This window comes from Rousettus aegyptiacus, unplaced genomic scaffold (assembly GCF_014176215.1).
Source record: "Rousettus aegyptiacus isolate mRouAeg1 unplaced genomic scaffold, mRouAeg1.p scaffold_m13_p_3, whole genome shotgun sequence".
Taxonomy (NCBI): domain Eukaryota; kingdom Metazoa; phylum Chordata; class Mammalia; order Chiroptera; family Pteropodidae; genus Rousettus; species Rousettus aegyptiacus.
In genome coordinates this window covers 9,427,287-9,451,659 of record NW_023416306.1, presented here as the reverse complement: position 1 = coordinate 9,451,659, position 24,373 = coordinate 9,427,287, and the positions used below count along the sequence as shown (strand labels likewise).

General features: G+C 52.8%; 1 protein-coding gene across 11 annotated transcripts in view; it reads right to left on the bottom strand.

Annotated features, from left to right (window-relative positions):
- Positions 1 to 24,373, bottom strand: part of DENND1A (DENN domain containing 1A) — a 452,316-nt gene that overhangs the window by 76,538 nt on the left and 351,405 nt on the right. The gene's annotated exons all lie outside the window — the stretch shown is intronic.

Below are 24,373 nucleotides of genomic sequence, written 5' to 3'. Positions count from 1 at the left end.
CCCCATCCCTGCTTTCTGAGGCTGGAAAGTCCCCTCTTGTCTGTTAGGGTGAACGCAGGGGCAGCTGCCCAGGGATGCTCCCCCTTGCCTTCTCCCTGCCTTGGGCTGGGTTAGGTGGCCCTGCTCCGGGTCCCACAGCCCCTGTGCTCACTCCCATCTCCGCACTGCCAAGCACTGCATGGTCTGGCTGCCGTTGGTTCCCTCACTGGGTGGCGGACTCCTGGTGTATGGGGAGTGTCATATTCATCTGCATACCTCCGGTTCCTAGCACAGTGCCTGGGTCAGCGATGAAACCCTGAGGCTTGCTGAATGAATTATTCACTACAGATAAGGCAATGGGAAGACTTCTGAGAAAGAGGCCAACAGGGTGGAAGCAAGACAGACTGACTGAGGATGTGAGGACGAGGCTTAGTGGGAGGGAGAGAGGGAGAAGGTGGCGTGAGTGCTGGGAGGGGCCGGGGAAGGAGGCGGGAGGCCTGAGCGCCATCTAATTAGACCACATGTGCAGAGCAGCATCTGGCTCAAAGCGCAGCAGTTTATGCGGCTCCTGGAGTTGTCGTGGAGACAACCACATGACCAGCCTGGAGCTGAGACTCAGGGGCAGCAAGCCAGATGCACTCCTAACATATTCTGACAGAGAGCAGATGGGCAGCTATTTGCAGGGCCAAAAAATGCCAACTCCGCCCCCCTCCAGACCTGCGTGCCCTCACTGATCATTTTCATCTTGTAAAGTCATTCTTATCTGCCCTGGAACCACCAGTTCCTCCCGTGTAGGAATCAGTGTGAAAGCTGCTATTTTTGTAGTTCCCTGACCATCACGACTTCCAGCCTGCTCCTGCGGGTGACGAAATGTCACTGCCTTTATGGAAGAGATCCGTGGGGCTGGGCCCCGCCCCTCCACCTTCCTCCCGTAAAAGTGTCCGCATTCCTCACAGGCCCGGCCCCACTGAGTGGATCCGGCCTGGGAGCACCGCTGTGCTGCGTGGGGAGGACGCAGGCTTCGGCACTGGCCCTGGACGTGCGCTCGGTCTCTTGAAGCTCAGTTTACTTCTCTGTAAAATGGGCTTTGGGACCCCTAACACCTTCACAGGGGATTAAATTCAATAATTACGGAAGAATCCTGGAAATTATAAAACGCCGTATAGATTTTTTACTGGGATAAAAGTTCTTTATAAACCTCAACAATTTTAGGCAGTAAGCTCTTCTCAGCTGAGCAGAGGGAAAATGACAAAAGCTCGGATTCTGTATGCAGCTACTCTGCACCTGCATGTGAGGTATGTGTATCTCGTTAACATCTTTGGTGAGGTGAGAAAACATCTATGTTGGAGAATCGAGTCAGATTGGAATTCCGGCTCTGACGCTTGCTAGCAGTGCGATCTTGAGTAAGAAGCCTCCGTAGAGCCTTAGTTTCTTCATCTATAAAATGGGAGTAATCCTGCTTACTTCCTATGAGCTAAATCTGATCATGAGAATTAACTGGGTCAGTATGTCCCAGCACACGGTAAGCACTCAATACATGTTAGTTCCATCTCCCTTCTCCCTGACCACGGAACTGAATCACCAGGCCTGAGGCTGAGGGGGAGTGGACGGCATGGGTTCGGTGAGAGCGGGCTGGAGTCCCACTTGCTGGCTAGGTGGCCTTTGGGAAGCGCTCACCTTTTGTGAGCCTCAGTTCCTTCTTCTGGGGGAAGGAGAAGAGGACCGAACTTGCCATATTGTGTGGTTTAAAGGAAACAGTGACCCTAAAGCAGTCAGCGTCCAATAAATGGCTGTCATTATGATCCTCCTGACAAGAAATCCTTGACCCCTTGGGGACAAATTACACCTTTGATGTGGGTCTAGCCTGGGCCACAGATGCCACCCTGTCTCAAGAGAAATGAGTTTCATTTCTGAGGTCTGGGAAGCGAAGCGAGGACCCCCACCAGAGGTGCGTGCTGCCCCAGACGCCCACGAGGACAGCCACGGCCCTGGCCCCCTGGCCCACCGCCTGAGTGGCAGGCTGGACCGCCGGGGGCTGGGCCAGGTGCGGGAGGCTCACTTACAAAGCACGGCAGGGTTCCCGCTGCCGCAAGCTCGCCTGCCATCGCAGGTGTGGGGAAGGCCCCGCTAAAAATACTGCTAACGTGGGTTTGATGTCGCCCAGCAGAGACTAATGATTGTTTTAAGTAAATATTAATTATAGGAGTTACCCAGATAGCATGCTGGAGTGGCACAAATACTCCTGCTTCTCCCTGAGCAGGCAAAGAGACGTTTTGCAAAGACAGCTTCTTATATGCCTCTACCAGGGGGTTACTGAATGGCTGGTGGACTCTAACTATTTGGGGGTTCTTGGTTAAAATATGTTGGAAGTGTTTTTACATGTGAGGTATAGGGACTTCCTTATTTGAGAGATGATTTTCCCTATAACCGACAGCTGATCCAGTTTTGCTAGACCCTTTACCATGAAAAATCGTCACAGAGGTGTGGCGAACACAGATTTGGTTCAAGGACCCACATCCTGGCTGGCTGATTGTGGGTAAATGTCTATTTGAGAGCCCGGATGTGGGGGTCCCCAGCCTTGGGTGGAGTTCCGGGTCTAGCGCTTACTAGCCGTGTCCCCTGGGGCACGCCCCCTCCCTCTCCGAGTTTCCGTTTCCAGTGTGGCAAGCTATTTATTGGTCATTTTGATCAGGGGTTGCTACATCTAGTACGAGAAAGAGACTCATCCAGGGAAGTTCTTTTTCATGCAGATTCTTGGGCCAGCGCTCGGACCTTTGCCAAGCAGCACAGGTGATCGATCCTACGGCACCTGGGAACCTGGGGCGGGAGGGTGGCGGCGGCACAGGAGTGACGAGACCAACAGACGAGCTCTCCGAGAGCCAGGTGCCCTTTCTCGGTGTCCTACGTGCATCCGCCCACTCACTCCTCATGGCAACCCCGCGAGACAGGTAGCATCGCTGTCTCCATTTTATAAGGGGGAAACTGAGGCACAAAAATGCGAGGTAACCCCTCCAGGTTCCCACTGCAGGATTCGCCCAGGGGGTCCTGCTCAGCCGATGCCTGACGCGGACCGTAAGTGCCGAGGGGGCAGTGGCTTCGCGCCTCTTCATCGCTGTTGCCCCAGTGCCCAGGGCAGAACTTTCTGGAATAGGTGATGGATATGTTCCTCGAGCGATTAGGCACCTTTACCTGGGCTATATCTCACAACATCCCAAGGAAGCTGAGATCATACCCTCGTTTCCAGATGAAGAAACTGAGGGCAGGACAGGGCTTTCAGCGGCTTAAGGCCATTTCAACCGAGAATGGTGGGACCAGGATTTGGGGTCAACTCGCCTCACTCCTTTATCTCCAGCGACAGCCTAGTGGGATGTGACAGCAAATTCCTGCTCCACGAGGCGGATGGAAGGATTCAATGGACAGGAGACCCCCTCATAAATGAGACTGCTTCCCAAATCCTTCCAGAACTGTCTCCGGTTCTCCCGAGCTAGTGAGCTTCAAGAAGAGGGCACACAACGAACATCTGTGGACTGAATGCAAACACACGAATGGAGACTCTGCCCTCACACGGCTCTCGGAAGAGAGCAGGTTCCCAGAGGGCTCTTCATACTCTGCGCTCTTTCACTGGGACATGAGGACGATGCGAGGCCAAAGTGTCACTGGTCAGGGCCCCGGACTCCGACTTCCTAGAACCTGGAGTCATGGCCTTTTAGTTCCCAATCTCTGCACCTCCTGAGTCCTTTCTGTGACCAAAAATGCCGAGCGAGGAAGGCAGGGGGCGTTGCACGTGACCCAGCAGGACTTGGGACGGACTGAGCCCAGGTAACCGAACCCGATCTGGCCTTGCTCTGCGGAAATCCACTGTGAGAATCTCCACCTCGGCTGTTACACATTATCAAGTCTTCCAAGCTGTTGGAGGTTGTTAAGGGGATAGTCTAAGCCTGGGGTGCTCCACCGTGGCTGGCACTTCCAGCCATTCCCTGCCTGAGGCCAGTCCGGAAAGTAAACGCCATCTGGTTCCCAAGAAATGGTTCCCGGCACTGTGGCGAGCAGGTGTCCTATGTTTGGGAATATCGAATCACCACGACTGTCCTCTTCTTCCTAACGACAGCATCAGCCCCTGCCAGTTATTCGGCGCCCGCCCTTCACACACTGGTATTTACTCTACCTAGTGACACACATGCCGAACTGTTCAGAAGGAAGCCCACCGATATCTGCAAGTTACTTTGAAATGCTTCAAAAAATAGGATGTAGCGATAGATGGAGAGCTATGTGATGAAGCAAGCGCCATAAAATGTTAATAGCGCAATCTCGATGCTAGGTATGCCGGTGTTCGCTGTAAAATGCTTTCGACTCCTCTGCATGTTTGAAAAATTTTGTAACAAAATGTTGAGGAAAAATCCACACGGGAACATGATATCCTGGGTTTCAGAGGGGGCAAGCGTGGTGGCTGGATGTGTTATTCTATAATCAACTAGTCTTGAGGGGACACCAAACGTGACAGTGTGTGATCCAATTTATTGCTGATCTAGTAACAGCGAGGTATTAAAAGTGAGTTATAAATGGAAACAAACAAACAAACAAACGATTTATTGTACATCTGCTGTGCGCCAGGCGCTGCTGGAGCACTGGAACAGAAAAGACAGAATCAGTCGGGGTCGCTCCCCTCAGACGGTGTTGGGAGGTCACACACGTGAACAAAACGTATGTGACATGTGAGCGAAGGCACCTACCCTCTCTTTACACATCTGGAAGTAAAGCTCAGAAAGGTCAAGCGACTTGCCCAAGACCATATAACAAGTAAACGGTGTGTGGCGGTTCACACCTGGGTATGTCTGAGTCTCAAGTCTGGGTTCTTTCTTCTGTCACCTGCCACCTTTCGAAAGGTCACTAACATCATCAAATCTCATTTGCTCTTGATGAGAGGAGCGACGTGGAAAACTGACATCCCAAGATCATTTCCAGTTTCATTCTAGTCATTCCTTTCAAAACCCTGCCCCTCATCAGACGAAACGCCGGCAACCAACTGTGTTAATTCTCCTCGCTTGAGAAAACTTTTACCCTCCAAGATGGCCTCCCAGTCTTTACCTCACTTAACCCTCGCAAGTCCCTGAAAGATAACTCTTGAATTCCTCTAGTTAGCAGCCCATTTGCCCAGTGACAGGTTGTCTGCTCACCCCTCCACTTCCCTCTGCCTCAGGGCTAGTGGGGGCTGAAAAGTTTGGCAAAAAAAGAAGAGAAGATGCCCAAAGATAGCATTTGGACGACAGAGTTTTGACTAGACGGCCCCAGGCCCTTCACTGCCCGCTTGGCCTGTCTGCCCAACCAGGGCTCCAAAGGCCTTTTGGCCATACCCTCTGCAGGGGCTGAAGGATTCTCCCTCTTGCTCTGGTGCTATGTCGGGAGCCTCCTGCTTCCTTGAGAGGTAATTGCAGAGTAAGTAATATGTGGTTCCGGCCGGAGGGCTGTCAAAAAGACCATTCTGAGAAACCCTGGAAAGAGCTTTTATTTAGTAATGATGGGTGGAAAAGGTGAATGTCAGCTCACTTTACTAGCAACATATTCCCTGGAGTCAGGATAGACTTCCCCCACCCCATCCCACCCCCACGCCCCACCCCTGCATTCCCCCTTCCCCCCCAAAGAGCTAATTATGAACAGAATCGTTTTAAGAGAAACACAAGATAACAGGTTTTTCTGCTGCAGGGCTACCTTCTTTACCTTCTAAATATTCTTATTCCCTGAGCCCTCCCTCTGACCCTGTGAGGTGGTCCTGGGAGGTTCCCAGGCCTCCTCATCTCCTCCCCAGCCCAGCCCTCTCGCCTAATCCTGTTGCTGGGCCACCCCTGAGGGATCTTCCTAAGGTGCCACTCAGGCCGCCTGGGCTGCGCTGCTCCTTGCTGCCTTTGCAAGGGCTTCAAGGCTCTTGGTTGCATGCGAGGCCCCCAAGGCCCCTCCAGTCATAGCTCCTGACACGTCCCCCTGCAAACCAGGAGTCTCAGTCATTGAAAACTGCCTGTAGCTCCTCACGCGCCTCACTGTTGTTTCAGACCTCCCTGCTTCGCCCTTTGCCCGGAATGTCCTTTCCTCCCTTCTTCACCAGGCTAACTCCTAGTCATCTTAAAAGGCCAAGCTCAGGTGTCATGACCTCCAGGAAGCTGTCCCTGTCCCCACGGCCACCCTCCTCCGGGCATTCCTCTGGTTTCCCATGGTACCCAAGCCTACTTCTCTCATATTTACATACAATTCCCAGCCTCCCTCTGAAGATGTGAGCTCTTTACAGGTAGGGAACGAATTGTCTTACAGTCCACAGTACTCTTACCGAGCCCACAGCCTGGCACTGAATATCTGTGTGTTGAATGAATGAATGAACGAACAAACGAACGAACGAACGAACGAACGAACCTGTCTACAATCCTGTATGGGAGCGAGTCCCACGAAATGAAGCTGCTTTCTGAAAAGTAAAGGAATACCAAGATAGTTCAAAACAGACCCACACTCTCCCAGAATTCTTCCTGGAGCAGACGGCAGCACAGCAAGGCTGCAATTATAGACGCGCGCACACACATTGTTCAAAAAAAGTCGGAGAGTGCACTCGACGCTGGCTTTTTTTTCCTTATTGGAAACCTGTTTACAATCTTGTCCACTGTCAGTCTTAAATGTCACTTTTCAGAAAGATGGCTGCTGCCAGGAGAAATTTATTTTCAAACTGAATCACAGCATGTTCATGCAGAGAAGCGCCTCTTTTGAATTTCCAAATTGGAGAAAATTCAGAGAAGAGAAAGCGAGGTGATTAGACTCTGCAGAGGCTGATTCAGGAGGGAAAATTATGAGGCTAAAATATGCACGGCGGAGCTAAACAGCGGCTGTTAGCTGGTGGAGACGCGGGCGGCGACTGCCTGGAAACCTAGCGGAGCAGTGAGGAGGCACGGAAGGAAGCGGCGACGGGCCGAGGGGGCGGGAGCACGGAATGCCGGGCGTCCCGGCAGCAGGAAGGAGGCGCGCGTCGCCGACGGCCGACCTGCGCCAGGCACTGTGCGCGGTGGCCTTCCTTGTTCGGCCTTGCCCACTCGCTATCATGATTCCTATTTTAAAGGTGACGAGACTGAGGTTCTGAGGGAACAGGGTGGGTTCAGGGTCAACCGGCCACCCTGCCACCAGTTAGCGACTAAGAAAAGGTTTGCCTTAGCCTCGCGGTCCCCGTTATTGACCAGAGGCGTGGTGATCGGGCAATGGCTTCCTGGAGGGCGAGACACTTGAGCTGAATCTAATTATGCTTCTCTTGTACCTGCCCAGCAAAGAGTTGTCAGCTTTTAGAAGAGTGGGTGTGACCACAGCGAAGGCTCTTGAGCAGAGCCCCGTCCCTCCGAGCCTGGGAGGCACCCACCCTCCATGGCAGGCACTCTGCGTCCTGCCTCTCATACCTGTGCGCCAGGTGATCCTGGGCCAGCGTGAGCCCAGCTGCCTGCCTCCCCTAGAAAATGGAGCTGATGGCGTCAACCTCACAGGCATGTGACAGGAACTCAGCAGGAACTTTTTTTTTTCCCTAACGCAAACAGTGTACACGTTGTCAATCATTCCCTTGGCCTGGCAAATGTGTACTCATCTTTTAGGACCCAACTCAAGGGCCTGCCTTCCGGAAGCCTTTCCCAAATCTGCAAGGAAGGGCAATCCTTGCCTGTCATTCATTAATTCAGCCACAAGTTGCTGAGAGCCTCTTGGAGACAGGCCACTGGGCCACCATGGTCAGCTACCCAAGGGCAGTCAAGAGGCCTCATAATGTGTAACTACCGCATGGCATAATGGCTTTGAAGGAGAGGTTCCCGCTGCTGCCAGAGCATACAACAGGGTGCCAAGACCCAGTGTGGTCTGGAGGCAGTGGAAAGCATTCCCGGGGAAGTCACGTGAGCTGAGAGGAAGGTAAGCAGGAGGCCCCTAGGTCCTGGGGGCATGGGAAGGCGCAAAGGGAACTCCGAGGAGGCCGGTGTGGCTGCAGCACGGAGTCCAGGCTGGAGGGGAAGGCTGGGCAGAGCGCGCGCAGGCCTCTCGGGCCAAGCGGTGCTAAGGAAGAGCAGAAGCCAGGGCATGGGGGTGGATGTTTGCCCTCTGGAAGGGTCGCTGGCCTCCGTGAGGCCAGTGTTCTGCCCACGCGGCACAGTGCAAGCGGGGTGCCGACCGAAGCAGCCGCCGGGGATCCGGGCGAGAGACAACGGAAGCTGCGGGGGCAGGGACGGGAGGCAGGAGGCAGGAGCTGACGTGGACCGCCGCAGCCCGGACCCGGCAGGCTGGCCAGGCTGGGCGCACTGGAGAGGCCGGCAGGGGCAGCTGGGATTCCGCAGCGCCCCCTCCTTCCTGAGAGGCCGGCAGAGGCCCTGTGCAGGGACTACGCTTTATTCACTGCGGAACCCCAACCCTAGAGCACGGCCTGGCATGGAGAGATGCTCCAGAGATACTGGGGAATGGATGGATGAGGGGCTGCTGAGCTCTTGCACCGGCCGCCCGAAGACCCCCCCCCCCCCCCCATGGCAACTGCCAAGAACAGGCAGCAGGTTCCGAGCGGAGCAAAGCCTGGGCCCGGCCTGCTCGCCTCTGTGCGCAGACCCCTGGCTTCGGGAAAGCACAGGGTTCCCGGCCCGGGCCCGGGGCTCTGCCGGGTGCCCAGCTCTTGGCTGACCAGGTGCCTGCTCACTCCGTGTCTCCCAGTATCGGTCTGCCTTGTGTCCGACCTGTCGCGAAGGAAGTGTCCTGTGCTGAGTGACGTCATATCCTGGATGGCTTCTCAGGGAGCCAGTCGGAGAACCCCAGCTCTGCTGCTCGCTATCCAGGTGACTGTGGGGAAGGTTCCGGCCCCCAGCCTGTCTGTGGTTGTTGACATGGGGTAGTGTAGCCTGCCTCACGGAGCAGTCACGCGGAGCAGCCAGATCTTACATAAAGTGGCATGGGGCCGGACACAGGACAGGCTTGGTGGTCGGTAGCCGTTATCACTATCCTTATTTGAGACCCAGCTTTGTTTAAAAAAAAAATTCATTCTCAGTCTCCTAGGACTGTATGGCACACTGGTTAGCGTCTCCTAGTAGTCACAGTCACCCAGCATAAGCTATGCAATGTTACCTTTTTTCATTTTAAAATACGTCTGAACCTGGTCAGAGAGACCGGGTTCCGGTGAGCTGGCCGCACTGGTCTTCGGGAGGCTTACGTGCCTGTCCTAAAAGTTTCTCACTCTGACTCCAAGGAGCCCACACCAGGAAACTGTTCCCAGCCATTTAGTTAGCCTCGATCTAGAAGGCCACACGGCGAAGCGAAAGGGCTTGGTCTCTGCAGGTGGGTGGGTCTGGGTTTGAAACCTACCCCCACGCCAAGCGACTGGGTAGCTTGGAGCAAATCCTCATGTGGAGGCCGAGGACCGTGGTGAGGACTTGCCCCCCTGAACCCCAGTGTCTGAGCCCTCAGAGCACGTGCAGAGTCCCACTCAGACATTCCTGTGGCCCTCCTTCTGACACTGCCCCTCCCCTGCCTCAAACCTTGTGGTGGTTGTCTGGCCTTCGGGGTAGCTGTCCCTCCGTTTGCCAAAACTGACTGAGAATCTGCTACGTACTGAGTGCCACGCTAGGTGCAGGGGAGGGTGCCGTGCACAGGAAGTCCAGAGTCTTCACCCCGCGTCTGAGGGACCCCTCACTCTCAGTGCCCCTCGCCTCCACCCTCATCTCAGAGCTGCAGGTATGTGAATGCTCACGGCATGCTCGCACCTGAGCCTTTGTTCAGGTTCCTTCTGCTTGGCTGGGCCTTGCTCATGTCCTCTGCCTGCTTGATTGTGACTCTTGCCCGCTCCTGGCCTCACAGCGTGAGCTCACCTCCGCTGTGGCCCTCTGTGCACAGCGTGACATGGAAAGGAGACACTGGGGAGTACGTGGGCCACAGGGCCAGCAAGCCTGTCCCCACTCAGCTCCACGCCCTTCCACCTGTGGCACCTGGGACTGGGACAGGTGCCACCCCCTCTCTGCCCACCCCTGATCACCTCTTCTGTAACACAGAGGTAGTACTATCTGCCTCGAAGTGTCATTTTGAAGAATACAGGAGACCCGTGGTGGGCGTGTGAAAACCAGGAGCCATTACGGCTGGCTACGTCATTTCCTGCTTCTCACTCTCACTCGCCTGTGGGCTTGCTGAGGACAGGAGCTATGCCTCTGCCATCTCGGGGGGCCCCGGGTGAGGGACAGAGCCCTACACAACGAGCAAGTGCGAAGTCTTGGGAAAATGTGTCTCCCTCTATCACAGAAAAGCCTTTTTGGTGTTGAAAGAGTTAAACATCTGCTCGTGCTCATAAACAAGCCCCACTTCAGCTCGCACTATTGCTAGTGAGTCACAAGGCTTAGCAGGTGTGGGCAATAATTAAAGGCTTCAGCAATCTACCTGGGCAAGGTATTTTTGCCTCTTATTCCGAAGAGGAAAGTCTCTCTGTGGAGAGCAGAGGAGCTCATTAATGAGACTAATTAGGTGTAAAGGGGGTAGAGGCTGGCATCAGCTGCAGCGTGCAGGAGCTAATCATTAAGCTCTGTAATCTCCTGCACTGAACACAAGCAGATCAGGCGCCGGGGCTGCGAGCAGGGCCCCCGCACCTGAGTACCTGGCCACAGGTTTTGGAGAGGCTGCGCGGCCTCACCTCTCCTCCTGCCACGCGCGCGCGCACACACACACACATACACGCGCGCATGCGGCGTGGGGTCAGCTTCCAGGGAAAGCAGCCGGATCATCCAAGAAGATGCTTTTCTCTTCGTGCTCACTCTCCTTTGAGGAGCATGTGCTGAGAAGCTGTGCGCTGGGTTTTACAGCGAGCTTTCCTGGATCTGAGGAACGGATCAAAGAATATCCTCCTTGGCCTCCACGTGTGGAAGAGAAAGCGCTCGTGACTACAGCTCCAGATCTTCCAGTCGCCACTAACGTTTGGCCAGCATGGAGCAGGCTGATCTTTCTGTGTCCCTCTCCCCACTGGCCTATGAGCTCACTGACCCACGGACGGGGCGCCGATCCCTCCTGGGATCCAGGGTGGCTGGCATTGCAATGTGTCACTGATACACCGGATGCGAGCAGGACGGACGGCAGGGAGGGTGGTGGGAAGGGAACAGACGGACAGATCGTGGCGCTGCCACTTTTCTCAGCTCTGAGGCTTTGGTCAAGTCACGACCAAGCCCTAATTTCCTTTAAAAGGAGCATAAAATGGTCCTAAGATGATCAAAAGCATAAGCCATTTGTAAAAGTAGTTCATTTATAATTATCATATGATTAGAATTTCAGTAAAAGGAGAGTAAAAATTCAGCAAAAAATTTCAGGGCAGTGGAAAAGCCCTCCCGATGGAGCCTCACACTGGGCTTGAGTTACAAAGGGCAGGGCAGCCCGGGCACGGCCGTGGGAGAGGGGGGTTTGCGCGCGGAACCTGGGCTCGAGACGCCGGCCCCAGCGCGGACCTGCACTGCTCACAGAGCTCGCTCACACAGCTTTGGGCCCTGCTGCCGCCGGCGCGGGAGGGTTTCCGTCTCCGCGACAAGCCCTCGAAGACTCCTGGGAAGCAGGGAAGGAAGCAGCCTGGCTCCTCGCCTCCCCCCGGGACCCGCCCCACAGAGCAGCCCCTTTGGTCTTCTGCACCTGCAGCCATGTCCGACGGGAGCTCCCAGAAAGCGCCGACGGAGCCACGGGTCCAGCTCCCCTCCCCCTCCATCTTCCGGGCACCCTCCACCTCTGATCCTGCCAATCCCATCCAGCCAAGGGGTGGGCATGTGACCCTGGCCTGGACAACTGGAGGGCCCCATCCTCTGGTCACAGTGATTGGTTCAAGGTGGCCCAGACGTGGCCAAGCAGCTTCCTCTGAGAGCTGATGCACAGACCCGGGGCTGGTGGGGAAGGGCCTCACTTTAAGCTCTAAGGACCACTCAGGCCTTTATGCCTCTAACGCAAGGCAAGAAAAAGCTGGAAAATACAACAAGCAAAGGAAGGCCAAGCCAGGTCCAAGAGTGGATGACAAGAGACCAAACGACACCATCTGAGCTCCTGCATCCAGCCAAGCCTATAGCAAGGGAAGCCTTGGACTTCTCGTTACGTGAGCCAAGAAATGTCCCCCCTGCCTCTTTTGCCCAAGTTGGTTTAAGTTGGGCTTCCACCACGTACAGCCGAGGGAATCCAAGCCAAGGTTTCACCAAGCCTCAGGCCACTTCAGTCAGCCTGTGAGTTTTTCTTTTTCCCCTCAATACTATTTTGCCACTGTCCTAACTAGAATTTCATTAGGACAAATTCTCCAAGCTCATTTCTCCGCCTCCTATCTTTTAGTTATGAGCCAAAGTCCTAGTTCCTGACCCAGGGAGGCAGAGGCAGGCCAGGACTCAAGGCTGCTCTCAGACCACTGCCTGGGGCCGCCACGTCCTCCTTATAAAAACTCCTGTTTGTTTCTTAATGTTCCCCCCCCCCCCCCGAGATCCCTTAGAATGTGTTCCACCATTTTCTTAGTCTGAACAACAACAACAAATCACAAAAATATGAATATACACAATGTCCCATAAAATCAATAGCTTTAAAATAATTTTAAAAAGCAACAGGAGGAGATAGGGGAACCTATCTCTCATCGAGCAGTACAAAGCCATCTGAGAGGGGATGCTGATACGTCTGGAGCCCTTATGTTTTACGTAGGAATTACGAGGAGGTGCTGAAGTAAGCTGCTCTCCATCACACCTTGGCAAATGCCGACTCCTTGCCCCTCAAGGCACAGTTTATGTGTTGTCTCCCATGTGACCTGAAGCCCTACAGCTCTCTGTCCACAAGGTGCCCTCCTGTTGGTTACAGGTGGGCCTCTACCATCAGAAGAGATCTCAAGGCAGAGGCTGTTTTTCATTCATCTCTACATTCTAGCGACCCCTCCTCCAGCCGTCCCCCTGACTGCCAGCACCTCCAGGCCTCCCTCTTGTTCTCCCTGGAGGGAGTCAGGCTGGGCAGAAGAAGTGGTTACAAGACCAGAGGGAGCATGAACAATGGTAATAAATATGTGAAACCCAGAATTCATCACATTCAGACACCACACCCTCTGAGACAGAGCCCAACAAAGGACCTGGTTTGCAGCAGACAATTTGAAGAATGGACCAGAAATGTTTGGTCAGACTCAAGAAAGTATTCTCTTCTTGATGGGCAAGAAATCCAGAAGGCTTGCCATCCTGGACTAATGTTGTGGCCTAGGGATCATCGTCCGCCCCACCTTGGTTTCAGAGACCCTCCCTGTGGTCCTGAGAGGCCTCGCCATCTGATGGCACTGGACTAGGCACCCTCCGGACAGGAACCTCAAAATCTGTAAAGCAAAGGATGTAGTTTCCTTAGAGAAACAGTGTTGCAGCAAGATGTTAACATTACACAAAGTAAACTCTGACCTCCGGGGGTGGGGGTGGGGGGGGTGGATGCTCCCTGAACCAGGAACGAAGGGAGCGTCTCTCATGCAGTGCACTTGAAAACAGGCACCTTCCTGCAGTGTCTGCCTTCACCTGCCATCCCCAAAGAAAGGGAGGAAGGGCCTGCGGAGCCCCCCAGGAAAGGCAGCTAATGCTTACAATTTGGCCAGGCGGGAGGTCTGCAAACCCTCCCCTCTAGCTTCCCACACACGAAACATTTCCTACAGGGAAGGCTTCAAAGGCAGGGAGGGGAAAAAAATATTCCCCCTCTGCACTGTGTTGGCTGAGAGGATATCTTTGTTCCTACTGCCCTTCACACACACACACACACACACACACACACGTGCACACACATGCACACACACATACCTACACATGCACAGCTGCAAGAAAGAACTGAAACTATATACCTAGCTAGAAAGGAGGGGAGTGGGTTTGCAACCAAAGATGAAGGTCATGCCAAAAGCACGTGACATGAAGTGAGCAGTTCAGTTCCTATTTCTAAACCTGACTAGGATTAAGGAGATTAAGAGAGCCGGTGTGGACTGAGGCGCTCCGTGTGAACTGCTGAGCACGGCAGTGGCCACACTCGGGAAACGCTCCCCCCGCAGCTCTCAGCACTCGCTGGACTGTGAGGACCGGGTGACCGGGTCTTCACCCCCAGCTCTGGGATGGGCCGTTCTTCAGCGATGGCCAACGAGGAAAGACTTGGGGGTCACTGGACATCCCTCCTCACCTAGGTCCCCGAGCTCCTTCCCTGTTGACTGTCTCAGTGGCATAAGCTCCAAATAAAGTGCTGTCTGCCCAAGGTGCTGAAGGTCCCAGCTAAATCTTTTATGTTTTATTTAAATGCAAATGTCAAGTTCAGCCTTTAACGGATGTTAACGCTTTAGTAAAGATTAGTTAATCCATTTGGTGTCTATAACCAGAACAGGTCACATCAGATTTTGTTCCTTTTTCTAATAGGTGATAAGGCAGCTTGGGGGTAGGGCTGGGGTGAGAGGGGAGGAGACTACTTTAGATACAGCTCATGCTGGTTTTAGTAAAACACCTAGAAAAATTCAGTCTCCATGTGGGCAACATGAAAAAACTCGGAATGAACGAGCTGAAAGGTGGGTTTGAAGCTGTTGTCAAAACTGCTGGCCACGTGCTCGGTGTGCAGCTGAACTCTCTCTGCTCTGTTCTGACCTGAACCAACATCGTTAACAGTGACTTAGAAACACGGAAAATGCTGATCACATCTGTAAAGGAGATGGCGACGGCAAGGATTAAAATCATTCTCAGGAGGCCGGAACAATGGGCTGAAACTCACAAGGTGAGATGTATTTGGGACAAATGTAAATTCCTACACTTAGGTTAAAAAAAACCGGTGCCAGAAGGACCAGTTAAGGCTGCCCTGTTTTAAAAAGCAATTTATACGGGAGGTGTCAAAGAGGCGGAAGTTTATGTTTGACGTGTGTTCGGTAATGATCGACGGTGTGATACGGTTCAACAAGAAGAATGCAACGTGTGACGTTCACGGACGTGGGAAAGCGCGAGCTACACTCGCGTGCAGCGGAGCCCGACAGAAACAGCGCGAGTCACGCGGGTCATGTTACATCTTCCACTAGCACTTGTGAGCAGTAAAAAGCAGCGGAGGAAATTCTAATGACATATCCCAAGGTTTACAAAATTCATAATTTCAACACATAATCTACATATTTTAGAAATCAATGGCCCTGCATTCTTTTGCTCATGCACAGTCTTAGGAATCTGGGGTCTATTTCTCCCTTACAGCACATCTTCACCGGGACGGGCCACGCCGCAAGGGCTCAGGCAGCTAGTTGCTACTGTGTGGGATATCACGTGGCTAGGGTAAGGACGGGAACAGGCCCACCAAACCCTGTTCTCACCACACATCTGGAACAGCTGGTATTTTAGGAATTTGAGGAGGGGCCAGGGCAAACTGGAGCCCTTCAAAGACTAGCTGAAGGGCTGAGGTGAGAAGGCTCAGAGCAAAGGGCGGCCGTCCAGCACTGACAGGAAGGTCAGGAGCAGTGCTGGTGGCGTGTGGCCGCAGGACACAAAACTAGGGCTCCTGGATGAAAACTGTGATCAGATCTGGGCTCTTTAAGAGCTTCCCTGACATCAGAGGTGTCTAAGCAGAAGTCATCCAGCCTGCAAGGGAGGATAAATGCGTCTGTAGGATGCCGGGTGTTCTCTAAGGTTCCTACCGACTCCTTGAGAGCCAAGGCTTGGAGGCACCAAGTATGATCGTGGAGGAAGATGTCTGGCTGTCCACCCGCAAAGCAGACACACCCGTCTAAAGGTGCCTGCTGCTTCGCGTGGTCTTCCTGGGAGGTAGCAGGTTTGTTCGGGCCAGTCCTCGCAGGCGGCCTGTGCACTAATGGTTGTCACACACAGGTACTGGGGCCTTAGCGTGCACAGTCCCTGCCTGCACGCTCACTGGCGGGGTGTGTGGTGCGTGTTCCTAGCGTAATGCTGTCAGCTGACAGTCATGAACAGAAAGTACTACGAAAAGGGTCTCTGAGGCCCTCCCCACTTAAAAACTGGGTGAGTGCTCCTCCCGCCATCTCAAAAAAGAGAGCACTTCCAGTGGCCCTTATGGACTTCAGCTAGAAGGGCCTCCAGCCCATCTAAGACCCTGGGAAGCCCAGGGCCCTGTCTGGATATCTCGCTATCCACTGGTCATCTGCACCTGAATGAGCCATGGACGCATGTCCCAAACTCAACAACTCCTTGTCTTCTACCCTCATCCCCTACCTTTCCTCTGTGACCCCAATTTGGTGAATTCACGAGCCAGTGGCTCTGTCTCTGGCCCGGGTGTCGAATCTCACACCCTAAGGGAGAGGTACGTGCAACTAACATAAAGGAAACTGACTGAAAATCGGGGCTCCCAAGGGGCTCCGTAGGGGTGGCAGAGGAAGACACAGAGAGGAACCCCACCTGGGGGAGCCGGGGAAGGCCGCTCTGCGTGTCAGGCTCTGTGCTGGCCACTGGGGGCCACCACGGACTCCGATGGGGCTTCTGTCAACAAGGTGCTTGCAGCCTCCCAGGAGAGACAGAAAGGTACACTGATTAGGGTGACAAAGGGCTCGGGGGTTAGTATGGAGGCCTGCCTGCGTAGAAAGGAGGTCTGAGAAAAGGGGTCGACCCCACTGGGCTGCCAGGAAAAGCATCACAGAGGAACGGGGGGTGACGCTCGTGCTGAGCCTTGGAGGCCTGGTCAGGCAGACGCCAGGGGGCAGAGAGTGCAAGGAACAGCCCAGGGTGCTCAGGACACACGTCTCTTCACAGGGGACTCGGGGTGACGGAGGAGAATGTGAAGTGAAAAGAGGAGGTCACTGGCCAGGTCACCGAGGTCGTGCATGCCAGGCCAAGGAGCTGAGACACTGTTCGGTAGAAACTGGGGGACACAGAAGAGTTTTAGGATGAGAGTGGTCAGGAGTTAGTGTACTTTTTTTTTTTTTTTCAATGCAAGATTTTTTTTTTCCCTTCTGCCTTCATTTTAGTAAAAATGAAGCATTATGGAGCTGGCAAATCATCTCTGCATCCCAAAGACAGTGCGACATGTGATAATGACTGTGAAGCTCGGCCGAGCCTGTTAGCAGGGCTGACCAGGCAGTGAGAGGCAGGCGTGATGCATTACCTCTCGCCATCGCCTGTTTGTTTGAGGATCATTAGGAAGGGAGCCATTAGAAAAATGCTGGCCAGGTAATAGGAGGGAAACGGGCCTTGGCAGGGCCGTGTTACCCACGGAGAAATTAGCAAATAAAATTCAGAGAAGAAAGCAGGAGCTTCTGTGCTCGCCCAATGAGGCTCTGGGGGAATAATGGCACACGTGGCTACCACCTGAGGAACCCCTGAGGAAGCAGCAGACTCGCCCGGCATTCTGTGACAGGCTTCAGGTGTGCAGAAGCGTCCCTTCCAGGCAAGGCTGTGATCGCCAGGCCCCTCGCAAGAACTAGCCTTTCACCCCTGAACCACTCTCCCAGACACCGGGTTACGCGTGAGGGACGGTGCGATGACCCTCCCTCAGTGGGGACTGGCAGTGCCACTTCCCATGAGGCTCACACTGCCCGACGTGGGCGCATTCCAGCCTCAAGGGAGGCGGGGCGGGTCTCGTCCATCCCATCATTCCACACCAGACAGGGGAGGAAGGGACTCGGTTTGTTCCTGCATCTGTCCCCTGCTAATGTACTTAGCGCCAGGTTCCTCTTGTCATAGTGATCGCTCAGAACACCAAGAACATGACGGAGAGGAGGGGACTCAATGGTCAGAATGAAAACTGGGAACTGCCATTATGGCAAATGGGGGTTGCCCAGACAGTGGCGCCGTCTCTCCCGTCCCTAATTCTCTTAGGCTCCAGATACTCATTCATCCAAAAGACTTTCATGAAGTGCCTTGGACAGCCAGGAGCTGGAGATGGCAGGCCTCTGCCCTGAGCCATGTAGTCGATCTGGCGCTTCCAACAGGGGTGTGCGCACCTGAGGAACTCGGCTTGGGCGGGAGCTGATTTCTGAGGGTCAAGTTTGGACACTCTGCTATAGGGCTGTCTGAGAAGCACTGCTGGGTGACGAGGAGCTGTTCCAGTTACCGGAGGGAGGTGGACGGGGTGTGGAGAATGGGTTGGAGGGGAGAGAGTGGAGGCTGGGAGACCAGAGGGCAGCTGCTGGTTTCCCCATCACTCCATGAACAGCTGCTGGTGAGCGATCTTGGTAGAAGTTTGAAGGGAAAGCACACATCTTGGGGGGAAGCTGGGACGATCTGTCTCTAGGACTCTAAAAACATTCCACGAAGGTTTCTGGGGAAATCCGGTCCACCAGGGGTGCTATACCCCAGGGAAACAGGGATCCGGGCAGGCAGCCAGGGGCTCTCGGAGTTCCTGGTGGCTGGCAGAGCACACTACCGAGCGGGCCAGGGCTGGGGGTCTCTCAACTGACGCTGCTTCAAGTGCCAGGAATTTTCACGTCACTTCATAGAGCTGGAAGAGGCTCCAAACATGAGGACCCCCACTGCTTCCTACTTAGCTAAAACCAACTTTCGGTGCTGGTTTTCTAAAGGAACTTGGAGCAGCATAGCCTGTCTGGGCCCTGGACTGGGCCTAATCTGAGGCTGACACCTGCTTCTGCCACTTGCCAGCACCCAGGGTAGTCTGGGCATCCCACTGCGCCTTCTCTGATCAAACTCGCAGGGTTGGTGGTATCTTGATTTCAGATGAGAAAACTGAGGCCAAACGATTTTGGGGGGATTCACTCAGCTTTCAGGGCACAGCTCTAGGGCTAGAACCCAGGACTCTTAATACTGAGGTCAATGTTTTCCCACGGCCTCTGGGGAGCTTTGGCCAGGGGTGGCTCAAGGCTGTGGACACACACTCAAGAGCGTGGCTAAGAATACGCTTTCGGTTTGGTCCTCAGACGACCAAGGCAGATGCTTCCTACTGGGGACACAGGGCTGACGGCCCCAGTCCTGCCTCGCACAACTGTCTTCCATCTGGAAGCCCCACCTCACCCCCCAGCTACTCAGCCAACTCCCATTCATCTTTTAAGACCCGCCTCCTGTTACCTTCTCTTCTGAGAGGCTTTCGGGCTTCCCTTTTTTGTCCTTATATGTCCATCTATTCCAACCAATCCCCGTCTCACTCAGATATTTTTCAAATGTCTACCTCCCTCACAGGACTTGAGCTCCAGGATGAGGGTCTACGCCTTATTCATCTTTTCATTACCAGCAGCCAGCAGTGCTGGACACACACCCAGAGTCAAATGAATGCTTCTCAAAAGTCTCCTTTTCTCTTCAAAGGGAAAATTTAATAAACTGCGGGTGTTCCAAATTGCCACTTTGTCCAGTGAGAAAGACATCTTGGGGTGGGGTGGGGTGGGAGGGGAGAGGCAAAGGGGAGGAGCGGCGTATCAGGTCCACGTGCTAAGAGGTCGTGGCACTTCCACACCCCGGAAGAACCCCCAGATCATATTAAGTGATGCCCCAATTACTTTAGAAGAAAAATAGGTTAGACTTTTGATTCTTTCGGGGACAAACGAGAGTCCCACTATTTGAGACTCCTCCAGCTCTTGTCCATCTCTTTCCTTCTAACTTCCCCCTCCGAGCTATCTTCACGGCCCACGGCGAGCATGCAAAGTAACTCTCCGAGTGTTTCAGAGCACTATTTTTCTATTGTTTTAATGGCCCCAGTAAGGGCACCATTGTTCCTTAGCGGTACACACACTTCATTCTAGTAATTAGCTGTCAGAGAGGACCCGACAGCAGCCTAATGTTGTCCGCTCAAATCATATTAATGAAATGCAATCCGCTCAAATGTCCGGAATGCATATCTGTAATTGCATTAAGCAGAGAGACTGGGGACATCAGGATCAAACTTCAGTCTCCGAACAGAGCGTTACGATCAAGCACATTAATCCATTATTTCTTCAGGATCTGACAGCCAATTAATATACCAGGCTTTCATACACCGGGCAAAGGATTGATATCCCTGTCATGATTCTGTTTTTAAAAAAACCATTAAAATGACTGTTTGTACTCAGGGATGTCAAAGTAAACGCTGGGTGTAATGTCTCTAATCAAAACCAATTGTTCAAAGGTGGAAAGGTAAGAAACAGACTTTAGAGGAGCACCATCGTCTCCCCCCAAAAAGGAAATTGAAAGATCTGAAAGCCTCGCAGCTTTCCCTGGCACTTTTAACAAAAAAAGTCGCTAAAATTAAGTACTAGTCAGAGTTCAAAAAACTAAGCTTCATCAAGTGATTCTGAACAAGACGTGTTCGGTGGGGGTTCATTTTTATTTTTCACACAAACAGGTCTTCATTTTAAGGATTTCACTGGTATTTACAAGGAAGCACGAAAATACACAGAGCAAGACGGCCCAGCCCTGAGTCTTCCTGCTTCACTTCACAGAACACACTCTGTTATTTGCCAAAGCTGCCTCACACAAATGAGAACTTCTGTGGGACTGAGAGGCCAAAAATGAGAATAAACACCTCTTCCGAGTCTGCGGAACTGCACAGACGTCCTATGAATCAGGCCACTCGGAAGAGCGTGCAGGTCAGCGGTGCACCGAGGACCGCGATGAAATTTAATTATTAGCTGCTACTGGGACGCGGCTATGGACGCGCCGGAGCGCGCGGAGGGAACCCCGCAGCCTGCAGCGCCGGGGCCCTCGCTGGGGGCCGTCTTGGTGCGGCTGCGTGGAAAGCACCCTCGCTGCGGGCTGAGGACGGAAGCAGCACTCGGGAGCCTCTCGGGATCTGGACCCGGCCTGTGCCTCCATCCATCGCGGCCTCCCGCCGCCGCCCTGCCTCCTCTGGTGTGTTCCGCTCGCCCCCACGGAGGGCCCCTCCACACGCCGTCCGTGAGAATGCGCTTCCACGTCGAGCCTGGCATCCCGTTCTCGGCCTTGGGGCTCCATCCACGGCCCCAAGGCGCCTCCATCGCAGCGCCTGCCGGAAGCGTCTGTCCCCCCAGCTGACTTCCCTCACCTGAGCCCGCACCGCTAGTGCCCAGCGACGACTGCCCAACACAGCCCCCCCCCCCCCGCCCCCCGGGCGCGGTGACCCGAGAAGCCCGTTGGATCCAGCAGAGCGCGGACCTTTTCAGGGCTCCTGATGCGAATTTCCACGCTGCTGCTCCATTCCTCTCCGCAGCAGGGTGCCTCGCCGGCATCCCAAGCGCAAAAACTAAACGCATCGAATCTATCTTCTACGGCGAGCCATATAAATACTAGCTGTTCCTAGTTTTATTTCCATAGATCCAGCTCCCTTCCACCTAAAACAACTCCATTCCTCAAGTTAAGTCCCAAACCTTGGGAAACGGGACTCTGATTTTCCAAGCAAAACCACCAGAGCAGCGGCTGCCCCGTGGACCCAGACCCGGTGCCGGGAGAGGGAGGGGCCGCAAGAGCGCACGTGAACCGCACGGGGTACGAAGGACGGTGCGGGAGGTTTTAGGGTTCTTGTTGGAAGGACACTTTTAACAGAGGAATTTCATCTACATGCTGACAACTAAGAGATGGTTTAAATATATAAATTCTTGGGTGAAATAACTGCAGGGGACTTTAATTATAAAGAAGTGTCTGTACAACACAGGAGCGTGGGGAAGGACTAACGAGCACTTGACAATTACAGAGTCCCTACTATGTGCACGTGGCACCTACTAGCACAGACTACCATATCTCGTTTAGTCTCCACGACCATCCTTGTGAGGCAGGAACTGCCAGCCCCACCTTACTGAGGAGGCTCAGGGAGGGGGAGTGCCTGGTATAAGGCCACCAGCGCACAGGTCAGGGGCAGAGCTGGGATCTGAATCCGGGTGACTCTTGTCCATCCTTTCTCTCCATACCACGTCTTACCAAAGGGCAACACTTTAATTACGATGAAAGCAAAGATGTTATTTAAAACATCTGGGAGTGTGGAAGAAGGGACACGGCTGTGAGCAGAGGTGCAATGCAGGGGCCCAGGCTCTGGGGCCCGCCAGGCTGGCAGGCACGTCCTGGCTCGGGCACTTCCTAGATGCTTGGTTTTGGGCAAATCGTTCAGTCACGTTCAACACTTGGTTTCCTCACCTGAATTATGGGGATCAAACTACCATAAAGAGTTGTGGGGAGGAACTAACGGATTTAAAACCTGGTGTCTGGTACATGGCAACAATTGATCACTATTTTTCTAGCCCCTTGTACGCGAAGGCGGTATTCTAATCACTTTACAGATAATGACTCAATTAATGCTCACTACAACCCCAAGAGGTAGAGACTATTATGATTCTCGTTTTACAGATGAGACAATAAAGGAATTAAGGACTAGCCAAGGACACGCGGAGTACTTCCAAGAGGGGAAATAGGTCCACTGCATTTCCAGCGTCTCTCGGCCACGGAATCCTTTTCATTCAAAGAACATCCATTACTAACAGTTTGGAAACCATGGGCGTACTCCTTAGAATGGGACTGCTTAGATTTTTCGCAAGCCTTCCTTTCTAGTTTTGTCCTTTCCTCTGCCCCTTCCCTCAGCCCACTCCCATGTTGCTATAGTGCCAAACTCATTGCTTTGCCCCAAAATGTTGCATCCCTCTTTCCTGTGTGTCGCTGCCTAGAATGAGCAACCCTTCTCCACTTGCTGAAATGTACGCGCCTTCAAGGTCCAGACAAAATATCTCCTCCTCCTGCCTCTCACCCCATCTCTCCTACCCACTCACCCCACCGCCCAGCCCCAGAGTATACTGTGAGGATCCCTTTTAAAGAAGGGATGATCTCTCACTTTCCTCTTCCCCCCACCCCCACCGTGGCAGACATGCTGCTGGAAGGCAGGGCCATGAATGATGTCTTTGTACACTGGGCACTACGTCTGCACAGAATAGGTGCTCAATTATGCTTAGTAAATGCTAAGAAGCCACTGCATGCGCAGTAATAACATTTTTTTTTTTTTAATATGGCTTAAATGCCTTAGGTTTTATAGACTTAAAGACTTTCTATTTCTCGGAACATAAATCCTTAGCATCTGACTATAAAATTCTTAGTGGATTTAAAAGCATCATGTACTTTCTGCTCTACTGAATACAGAATCTGAGAAAGGCAGAGCCAAGGGGCCTTCAGAGATCTGCTGACCTGCTCTGTCATTTCAAAGATGAAGAAACTGAAGCCCGAAGAAGGGAGGGGCTTGCCCAGGGGCAGCTCTCCTGATGCCCAAGCTAGCCCCGTTCTCCCGCAGCTCTGTGGTCTATGCCAGCCATTCACTAGTGGGATAGAGGTGACCAAGCAGGGTCTAGCAATCCAACTGCCTCCTCATGCCTACGGAACTGACGAGAACTTCTCCATAACGACACCAAAACAGTTCTGCTCATTAATTGTGGACTCAACAGTCGTGATGATGGGCTGTGGCACAAATAAAAAAGGCTACAAAAAAGCAGCAACAGTATGACACCAGAAAAGCCCCCGCACCCAAGAGCTGGCTAGTGCTCACTCCTAATGTTAAATGATGAATTCTTTCATGTCACACATTTCTTCAAGACAACTCTGGAGGAACTCCGTGATAATTTGGCATCAATATCCAACTTATGTTACCTAACATATTTTCGCAGCTACAACTCCCTGCATGAGATATTCTATATGGGCAGATCTACGGTGATTGGTAAATTACAATATGTACAAGCACAAATGCTTCTAGGAAACGGGGCTTTATGTAAATATGTGATATTTTATACAGAATTCATGCTACCTACACACACAGGTTGGGGTAACGGACGTGTAAACAGATTACCTCGGAGAAGATAAGGTTTGGCTTTAGAAAGACTTGGGCTTACCTCTTTAAACGATGGAGTGTGCAGTGGGATTTACAAGTACCCTCTACATCTTGCAGCATAGAAGCAACACAGCTTTACAAGAGTTAACATGTCCCGACCAGAAGTCCTAACAAATTGAATCTTATTTAATTAGATATTGTATTTGGGGGGAAAAATGAAATAAAATTCTTTCATTAACTAAACCAAACTCCCTTAAAGGCAACAATATGTTCCTCTCTGTCAGGACAGAATGGAATGAAATCTTTATTTTAATTGGGGTCAGACAAGGAGCCATTTGGCTTCAGATGCTTTGTTTATCAGCCCTGAGCTTTATGGCTGAACCGGAACGTGAAATGAAATATTCCATTACACAATCGTTCCACTTAAAAGCCCACTTTCCCAATGGTTTTTCATATGCTAAATGCTGTAAATATAGCCCAAACTAGCTTGAAATTTAGAAGTAGAATATTTAAAGATTCCCCAGTGACATGATGATCCCAAGATGACCTTGGGTCTGAGGTGCTATTTCTTCTCTGCAGCAATGTGGCTTCCTTTAGACAAGTGCCCTGCGATTGAGAAGAGTAGGCTGGGAACGCCATCCACTGTGCCGCTGCTCCTCAGCGTGCATGAGTACGTCCCTTCCGTGTACCTGAGCTGGAAGGTTCCAGATGTGACAAGAATTTATCAAACACCTACTAT